This window comes from Cnephaeus nilssonii, assembly GCF_951640355.1.
Source record: "Cnephaeus nilssonii genome assembly, chromosome: 7".
NCBI lineage: Eukaryota > Metazoa > Chordata > Mammalia > Chiroptera > Vespertilionidae > Cnephaeus > Cnephaeus nilssonii.
In genome coordinates, this window is record NC_137078.1 from 65,560,695 (window position 1) to 65,570,513 (window position 9,819).

At 48.0% G+C, this 9,819-nt stretch overlaps 2 pseudogenes across 2 annotated transcripts; one reads left to right on the plus strand and one right to left on the minus strand.

Annotated features, from left to right (window-relative positions):
• The first annotated feature begins 1,008 nt into the window (after positions 1-1,008).
• LOC307103487 (BUD13 homolog) lies at positions 1,009-3,452 on the plus strand (annotated as a pseudogene). The gene is made up of 3 exons: positions 1,009-1,013; positions 1,315-2,556; positions 3,323-3,452. The product of its transcript is annotated as a BUD13 homolog (transcript).
• A 3,902-nt stretch (positions 3,453-7,354) lies between these two features.
• Positions 7,355-9,291, minus strand: LOC307103489 (pre-mRNA-splicing factor SYF1-like; annotated as a pseudogene). The gene has a single exon. The product of its transcript is annotated as a pre-mRNA-splicing factor SYF1-like (transcript).
• Positions 9,292-9,819: the final 528 nt, after the last annotated feature.

Genomic DNA, 9,819 nt, shown 5'->3' on the forward strand with positions numbered 1-9,819 from the left:
ACTGACAAAGTTCTTAGCTATAAAAGCATTTAAAAATCCACAATCCTCATTAACTTCTGCCTTTTTCTTTGTCCCTTCCTAGTAATCAAGTTTCTCTTGGTTCTCATTTAGAATTATAAAAGATAACTTTTTCCTTCTCTGCTAGGTGTGATAATCTCAGACTGATTCAGACTTGAGTATTGTTGGCTACTTGTTCATAAATAGTTCTGGGCTATAGTCTTTTCAACTTAATCTATAACCCATTTTTCTTTTGCAAGCAATCAATGTTAATGTTAGTATCATGAATGAAATAACTAAGTCTCAAGTCATTCTCTGGTTTGATTCCAGATCAAAATTGAATTGGTGTGATTTATTTTTTGTTTAGTTACATGTGAAGCCTGCCTCCCCACCCCCTAAACATTCTAGGACTCTAAACCTGAGGCACAGGATTTGTTTTATGGAATGTTCAGGGCAACATGGCTGGCTCCTAGGTTGGAGCAAAATGCAATGGAAATAGAGTGAACCCAAGGTTCTCAGAAGAGATGAAAGCATTTTGCTACCTAAAGGCAAAGACAGCTTTTCAAATGGTGCCAATACTCTCGTTGTTCATCTTGTGCAAGGCTTTCCTTCTAAGAAAGATGTCAAACTGTTCTCCATAAACTAGCCTCATTTCTATAAACCCTATTCCATCTTGCTTCCCACCTGACTTGTGTCCAGGTAAATTCTATCCAAACTTCAGAACCCAATTGACAGCTCACAGCTTCCCTAAGCTGCTTTAACCACTTTTCTTCTCAAATCCTTTCATCCAATCAAAAACTAATAACTTCATATCAAGTTCATTCAGAGCCTTGCCCGTGCCTTCACCAGGGCAGTGGTGGCAGACAGCTCCTCTGTCCTCCAAGGCCAAGTATCTGAAGTTACTTGTCAGGAGCAGATGCCTGCTGCCACAGGAGCTCAGACTCCATTCTCAAGTGTCGCAAAAAGTGATTTAATCTGGTCATGTGGGTGGGAGGGGAAGGTGGATTGTGGATGACGTAAGCTGTACATCTTTCTCCACCACTAAACTAGAAAAGGAGGAAAAGAAAGGTGATGGAGAGTTGCCTTCAGTGGCTGAATGTATAGATAAGCGGCCAGAAGAGGCTGAGCAGGTGAATATCTTTTCATCCAGTGCCAAGTAGAAGCTTCTGGGAGGCCACAATGAGGACTTACTTTCACAAAGACATTTCTGTCATGACTCCCCAGATCCTTCTCCTCCTAGGTAGGGGGTCCATGTGATACCCCAGATCCTCTCCTCCTAGAAGGGTCCATATGACACCCCATATCCTCTTCTCTTAGGAGGACCGATAACAGTTCCTCAGGTATCTCTCCCAATAGAAGTGCCTGAACAGCTCCCCTGACTCATCTCAACCTAAAAAGACTTGAATCTTTGGACACATCGCAGCTCAGGAGGGCCAGTCATAACTTCCCCAATTTGGTTCCTAATGTTCCTCATTCACTGCCCAGAACCAAAAGCAGTAAAGCCCCAGAAAGAGCCCCTAGCAAAACATCTCCACATTGGAAGGGGCCAGGACACTCTCATCCCTCACACCTGAAGAACAGCAAATATGAATATAACTCGGACAACTCTGCTCCATGAAAAAAGCAAGCAAAATTCCATTTTGGAAATGCACAGCATGATTCTAAAGGCTCTTCACCAGCCATAAGAAATTTCATACAAGCGCTTCACCTAGAAGACATCAGAGTCACACGTTGGACTTTTCTTCCTTCCCAAGTGACAGTCAGAAAGCTTCCAATTCAGATCATTCTCCTCCATGGAAGAAACGAAGTTCAGGGCACCAGGATTCTGATTCAGATATGTCACCTCCATGAAAGAGACTGGAAGACTAGAGCTCGGTTTCTGACCCCTCTCCACCAGGGAGGAAACAAGAGGGCCAACTCTTCTGATTCCGACCTGTCTCCACCTCGAAGTGCTCAGCCTCTGGGAAAGAAGGCTGCACCGGTGTATTCTGGGGCTAGCACTGTGTTGGTGTTAACTGACAAACAGCGAGAGCAGCAGAATTTCAAGAAACCATGGCATGAGAAGCTGAATTCCGATATGCTGAAACCCTATTTCAAGATTGGTCTGGTCATAAGAAGAATTTGAAACCAGAATGTTTAGAGCAAAGGAGAGAAGCAGAGAAGGACTCAGAGACATGCTCTATATGCCCAGTGGGGAAAGGGGCTTGTCCAGAAGCCGGCAGCTGCAACAAAATGTGGAAGGATGCAGTAAAGAAAATGAAATGCCTCTAGCCCACTGTCTTGATGATAAACATGTGGATCAGATGCTGAGAGAACAAGAAAGAGAAGGGGACCCCATGGCCAACTTTATTAAGAAGAATAATACTAAGGAGAACAACAATAAGAAAATGAGACATCACTACAGTGGCCCAGCACCTCCTCCCAACAAATTCACCATCTGTCCTGGATATCACAGGGATGGAGGTACAGACCCAATGGATCTGAGCAGAAGCGCTTTGTCAGGCTTGCCAGCAGGAAGGCGATGGACAGACTGGCCCACAAGTGGAGTGTTGAGGGTGTGTAACTTCTCTGAGGCTATGGGAGTGGCTGAGGGTTGTGGTAGTGGACCTAGGGCAGCCAGCTGTCCAGCTGTAACAGTTGTCTATGCTAATAATCAGGAACCACACACACAAGCAATTGTTGAAGACTAGTTTTGACTAGCATTTGAGAAGAATATCTGAGACCTGACGTTTGGACTGAGGCGCCCGTAACGTCTCAGGTGTGCCAACACCAGTGATCGCTGCTGACTTACAGAAGAAACTGATTTCCCAGCGTCCCAGGGTTTGTTCTTGGTTAGGTTTTAACAAACATTTATGTTTTTAAAAGTTCAGTCAGACTGATTTCTCCTTGGCATGCTTGTGGGAAGTAGCCTGGCACTATTCTCAGTGCTGGGTATGTGAAGTGTGTAGCCTGTAGGGTCAAGCGAGGATATACCCAGTTCCACCTCCCAGTCAGTGGAATGGTGTCCATCTGGCCAGTGTCCACGAGGAGCAGGGCAGCACCGACCCAAGTGTTTCCCTCGCCCTTGATGGCTAACAAGCTTTACCAGGCTCTCTGTCCTTGGTCTGACCTCAGGTCTTTCCCAGCTCGGTTCCCCCCTCTCCCCTTCCCTTCTCTCCTCTTCCCTCTCTATTCTCCCTTCTGCTAGTTAAGCCCCTAGCCTATCCTGGTCCAATGTGGAAACTCACCCAACTGGCTATCATCAGGTCTTCCCCAGATATAAGTAATGAAGGCTATGTCTTTCCCTCTGGTTCCCCCATATGTTTTTTTTTTTTTTTCTATTTAGATCTAGCAAAGAACAGCATGGCACTTCCTGGGTGGAGCTGCTACAGTACATAGCCATTCTAGAGGATGACAGATTTCTCCAGGCAACTTTTGAGAGTCTAGAATCACAGCTCTCAAACACTGCTACTTGAATATTTAGTTAAAGAAACTCCTGTTGAGACAAATTAACCCAAAATGCTCTTTTCCCGCCAAAATCCTGGTAAGTTTGTCTCCTCTCCCCCTCCACCAGCTAAAGAGGTTCACTTGCTGTGACTACAGCCCAGATGTCCCTTCTTTGCCAAATAATCACCTCCACACAGTCATCTGTTCACCTTAAAACCTATATATGGGTGATAAGAAAAATGAGTCATATTTCCATGGAGGTCTATAAACTTGTTACAAGTCTTACAACACCTCGTGTCATGAGAATCAATTCAGTCCATCTGAAATGGTTTCACCAGCTGGTCGCCCTCACTCTGCTGGAGAAAGAATCACTGGATTGGAAGCGCCCTTGGCCACGGGCTGTGGAAACTTGAGTCTGTGCAGAGTGGGGAGGCAGGGTCAGAGGGGGAAGTCAGCCTCTTCCTGAGGGCTTTCTGACACTAGGTAGCGAGACTACTGGGAGGCTTTATCCTTTAACTTATGCTCATTTGTGTTGATTGTAGATTCCTACACGTCCATTTCTCTGGCAGGTCAGAGAAACACTCCCCACAAGATTACAGACTGTGCACAGCTTGACTCAGGAAGTTCTGGTTAAGCTTCTGCACTTGCCTGGAGTCCCAGCTGAAGGTGAATTCACTTAAGGCCCTCCCACTGCAGGAGTAGCTGGGGCGCTGCACCACCTTGCTGGAGGTAAAGGTCTTGTTAGTGACTTCAACTGAGCTATAACTCCAGTGTACCAACTTCAGGTGCTTGATTATACAACAGAAGACAATTGAGGTGCCTGAGCTTTTAAGATATGAGACAGAGGATCAAGGAGGGGCCTAATGTCAGGCAAGTTGAAGAACATGTGCTCAAACTCTGCTTAACATATGTGGAAGCAGCCTCATGTGGGGCTGCTATCAGGTGGACATACCTAGCACCAGTTGCTTGTTTCCATGTTTGCTGAATGACTTGTTGGTCTGTGGTCTCCACCTAGATGTTGAGGCTTGCATTGGACTTAGAACACCCAAAATGAACCCAGTTTCAGCCATTTTACCACCCCACCTGACTTCTAGATGTTATTTCACATCCAAATGTATATTTTCAGTTCCTATTTTCCCCAGAACATTAAATAAAAGAGCAACCACTTTTTTATTTTTTTAACATATTTTTATTGATTTCAGAGAGGAAGAGAGAGATAGAAACATCAATGATGAGAGAGAATCATTGATCAGCTGCCTCCTGCATGCCCCCCACTGGGGATCAAGCCCGCAACCCAGGCATATGCCCTTGACAGGAATCAAACCCGGGACCCTTCAGTCCGCAGGCGGACGCACTGAGCCAAGCCGGGTGGGGATAATCACTTTTTAAAAAATATATTTTTCTATTGATTTTAGAGAGGAAGGGGGAGGGAGAGAGAGATGGAAAGATCAATGATGAGAGAGAATCATGGATTGGCTTCCTTCTGCACTCCCCCACTGGGGATCGAGCCTGAGACCTGGACATGTGCCCTTGACCAGAATTGAACTCAGGACTTTTAGTCCCCATGCAGACGCTCTATCGGCTGAGCCGAACCAGCTAGGGCACAATCACTTTTGATGTGTGACCACTGAAGTTTCTGCTTGGCTTGCTTAGTGATCAACTAATGATTGAACAGAGACTTCTTTTTTTAAAAAAAAAAAAATATATATATATATATTTTTATTGATTTCAGAGAGGAAGGGAGAAGGAGAGAGAGATAGAAACATCAATGATGAGAGAGAATCATTGATCGGCTGCCTCCTGCACACCCCACACTGGGGATTGAATCAGCAACCCAGGCATATGCCCTTGCCTGGAATCGAACCTGGGACCCTTGGATAGGCCAAGGCTCTATCCAATGAGCCAAAACAGCCAGGGCAAACAGAGACTTCTTAAAATGCTTTCATCAACATAAGAAATGTCTAAACCTGTAGAGAATTTTTGAGTTTATTTGAGCCAAAACAAGATCTCAAATACTTCAGCAAATAACAGTTCTGCAGTTTCTTTTATTTTTCTAAAGAAACACATTTTAAATAATGCTAGTTTAACCAATGGAGAAAAAACTTCTATCAAAATATACAATTTCTATTACAGACTAGGAGGCTAATATTTAAAAAATCTAGAGGCCCAATGCATGAACTTCATGCAAGAGTAGGCCTTCCTTCCCCGGGCTGCCGGCACCGGCTTCCCTTCACCACCCTGTGGCCCCTGGTAGGCACCCGGGCTTCCCTCACAGACCCGGCTTTCTCTGGAAGGATGTCCAGTCTAATTAGCATATTACACTTTTATTATTATAGATAGTTGTAGGCCAAAAAGTTTACTTATATGAATGACAGGCATCATATGATCTCTTTGAAGCACAAAAGCATCATATGAGATCTTTGCTCGATCCGTGACCTTCATCATTTGTGAGATTTTGATAAATTCAGAGCTTGACACTCAGTCAGTCTTTAGATGAAGGTATACCCACGCTTCTTAATCCAGATTTCCAGACGGGAAACCACGTAATTCAGAATCTCAAGTGGGATTTATGCCTTACCATGTACCTATCCAGCGTTTCCCAGAAGCTTAAGAAAAGCCGTCTGTCTGAGTGGCGTTTGTAATAGCTGAGCTCTAACACTGTTACGTCCCACTTCTGCACGTTGGGGTCTAGAGGAACTTGATCATATTTGAGATGGAAGGCTTTAATTTTAGCAAACATGTCAAATGGAGATCTATCAGGCAAAAGCCCTGGCCACCCTTTGAACTGCCAGGCAGGACCGTGCACGAAGACGGCCACGACCCGGTCCCAGTCCTGAGGCGTGTGTTTCAGAGGCTGGTCTACGACTCTGTAGGGCACCGTGAGGCTGAGCGCGGTGCCCCTCGGCTGCATCTGGTCTTTTCTCCTCTGTATCAGAGTTTCATTTTCTCGTCGGCAGCCCTGTTTCTTCTTCTCATCTGATGGGTCAGGTCCTGCAGAAGGTCCTTTGCGTTCAGCATGGTTATTAAGGAGGTGGCGGCGGCAGGGATTATGATAATGGGGGTCTGAGAGCCTTTCTTCTGATGAGGAGGGGGTCTTGCTTGAGAAATGGGTCTCGGTACTGGCTGTGCTGCGGGGGTCTGAGTCTCACCGGCCGCCCCACCCTCCGTCACGGACTCCAGCGTCATCCCATGGTAGGTGCCAATCGTGTCAATGTTGAAGCCTTCCATTTCTTCTTTTCCTTTGAATCGTTCCTGGACATATCTGTTGTAGGCAGCTGGGGTCGGCTGTTTGGTAGGCAATGTGGGAGCCACAGGTGCTGCCTTTGGGGCCGGTCACTGTTCAGGCGCTCGCCCTTCCTCTCTGGCTTCCACAGACTGAAGAATTGCAAAAATGTCCTCAGCAAAGGTCTTCCCGTGCTCTGTAGGATGGTTGTCCGTATCCTCCCCCCTCTCTCTCTGCTGACAATGTTCCGGGTCACATCCACCTCCGCGTCCACAAAACTCCTCCCTTTGAGAGCGGCTAAGGGATCACCTAAGTCAATCTTGATGGTGGATCTTTTCTTTGCCATGATTTTGGCTTTGATGGCAGCAGTTTTTTCCACTGACACAGTTTCAGACAAAGACCTAATCTGTCCAGGCCGTACAATCCCTTCTCTGTGACCCTGCAAGCGGGCAGCCCATCTCTCTTTATCGAGGCGCACACGCTCTTCATCCTTAATTCGTGGTTTCTTTGCTCCTGCTGACACTTCCTCTGCAGCTCTTTGACTTGAATAGATTGCTGAAGCCCTAGTTCTACAGGGGCGCTTCCGTCAATATTTGCTGACGTTGATGCTTCACCACTGAGATATGCAAGTAGATATATATATATATATATATATATATATATATATATACACACACATACACACACACACACACACACAAACAGGTTTCATTGCGAGCAGTGGTAGATGCCACGGCTGGTGTGGGTGACTCATAGATCTCTACTGTTTGCTTGATGTAGATTTTAAGATGTTGTACTGCTGGGTGCGCTCTACGGCCTGGGTGGTGCGCTCCTACACGGCCATTGCATGCTGGGCCAGGCCCCACTCCTCCTCCAGCTGTGCATACAGCAGGTACAGGATCTTTGCATATTTGGGGGGGACAGCCATCCAGCCCCTGCTCAAAGAGGTCCTGCGCCCGCTCCAGCTTGCAGCCCCCATAGTGGGTGATGAATTTGGTCAGCTAGGTGCTCCTGTCAGACACAGTGGGCCACTTGAACAGCAAGATGCCATGCTCCTTTGCCTTGAAGCTCTCCTCGAAGTACTTGTGCTCCTCCAGGAATATGGCGTAGTTGGTAGCAATGCGCAGGTCCAGAATGCTGTCATACTCAGCCTTGGTAGACTGAAAGGTGCCATGGCTTTCCTCCAGGTCAGCAAGCAAGGACCACACCTTTAATGATTTATGCACACGATTCTGCACGGGCACCGAGCCATCAAAATACTCAGCCCGGTGGGCAGGTAGTGCTGTTACCTTCCGCAACAGCCGCAGGCCTGGTCCTAATTCTCAAGTCAGAGCTCCAGCTCACCACACTCGCACCACACACTTGCCAGGTCATCCACTTGCTTAAAGCTCACTTTGGCGGCACTCTCCAGGATGATGCGGGTATCATCCAGCTGCCCGTTGTCTTCATAAAACTTGGCAAATGGAACCCACAGCCTGTGGAGTTTGCCGTAGCCTTGCAGGGATCCACTGTCTGCACACCTCTCAGTACGTGCTGATGTTCTCCCGGGTGCAGCCCTGGTGCAGGGCCACTCATGTACATGGTGTGGGTTCTGGGGCAGCAAGATGCTATTAAGGAGAAGGGGCCGCCAACTGATCAGCTGCTCAAAGCAGGTCAGGTGCAGTTCCAAGTCCATGACATCCTCTTCTTCCTGCCCCAGCTCTGAGGTGGTCTCCATCTTCGCCTCAATCATGCTGTCCTGAACTAGGCATAGCTGTCAAATACCCGGGTGAAATCCCGCACAGTCATCACAGTTCGGATGGCCTCCTTGTACACGTCCCGGGCCTTCTCAAAATGGCCATTGAGCATGTAGTGGTCGGCCAGTGAGCACCAGAGCTTGCCCAGCTGGTCTGTGAAGCGAGTAAGGCCCCCTTGGGTGATGGTGTCCATGTTGAGCGACTGCACCTTGTCCGGGTTCTGGGAGATGAGCTCACAGAGCTTGTGCCACAGCTGGTAGTTGGACGTGCCCGCCTTGGACAGGAAGCGCTCATCATTCACCATGGTGGCCAAGCACTGTGCAGCCTCGTCCAGCCAGTCCCTTGACTTGAGGTACTCAATGTACCCCTCTGCGCTCTCGGGGCTCAGCTTGGTAGCCCCGCATGGCCATCTCAGGCAGTGGGTGTGAACGCAGGAAGTGCAGGTACAGAGGCCAAATACGAGAGTGCGTGTGATGAGCAGTGCCCAGAGGACAGGGTTGAAAGTGCGGCGGTTGTGAGTGATAGGGCCCTGGTCCACAAAAAACTGACGATAGTCTAGCCATAGACGTGGCATCTTGTGCATGAACACCAAGGCCCACTCGTGGCAGTTGTTGACATCTTCATGGGTGGGATCAGTCACACAGCGATGCTTCACCTGTGCCCTGCGCACCATCAGGTAACAGTAGCAGAGTTTGTAGCTGCAGGGCAGCAGCTTCAGCACTCGCTCGCTCATACAGCTGATTGAGCCTGGGCTTCGGGGGTTGGGGGGGTCTGCTTGAGCTCAATGTAGTGGAGCCAGCATTTGACAAAGAACTGGTTCCGCATCATTTCCTCCTCATAGGGGAGGTCTTCTACATTAAAGACAAGGTCCAGCCGCTCCTGCAGCGAGAGTCGCGCCATCACCACCATTTTGCCAGCTCCCCAAGCAGATCTTTTCCGTCAGGTCTTCTAAACACAGGAATATTGTCAGTGACTGTGCTGCGCTTTGGACATAAACAGGATGAGAAAGGTGCACGTTACTAAGTAGAAGTAAAATAGAATCCAATGTGTAGTACTCCCTGGGTTGGCCTTCCTTTCCAGTCCCCTTCACCAAGATCGCCTTCTTCTGGATGTTGTACTGTCGCAGGACACTGAGCAGGTCTGCGATCTTCCACCCTCTCACCACCTCAGCCATCACCAGGGACACCCCCCTTCACACACACCCCCATGCTTACCACAGCCTCCTCACCCCCTCCAGCTGTGCCCTCTGTCTCACTGGATGCTGCTCCTCTGCTTCCACCTCCACCACCTCCTGGCCTCACTGGGCCTCCACCACTGCCTATGCCACACACCCACTCTGCAGTTTCTTTTCTACATTTGAAATTAAGGAGGGGATGTAAAGAAGATTACATGAAGGTGGGAGAAAACAAGACAGGGATTGGATTATAAGATTATGTG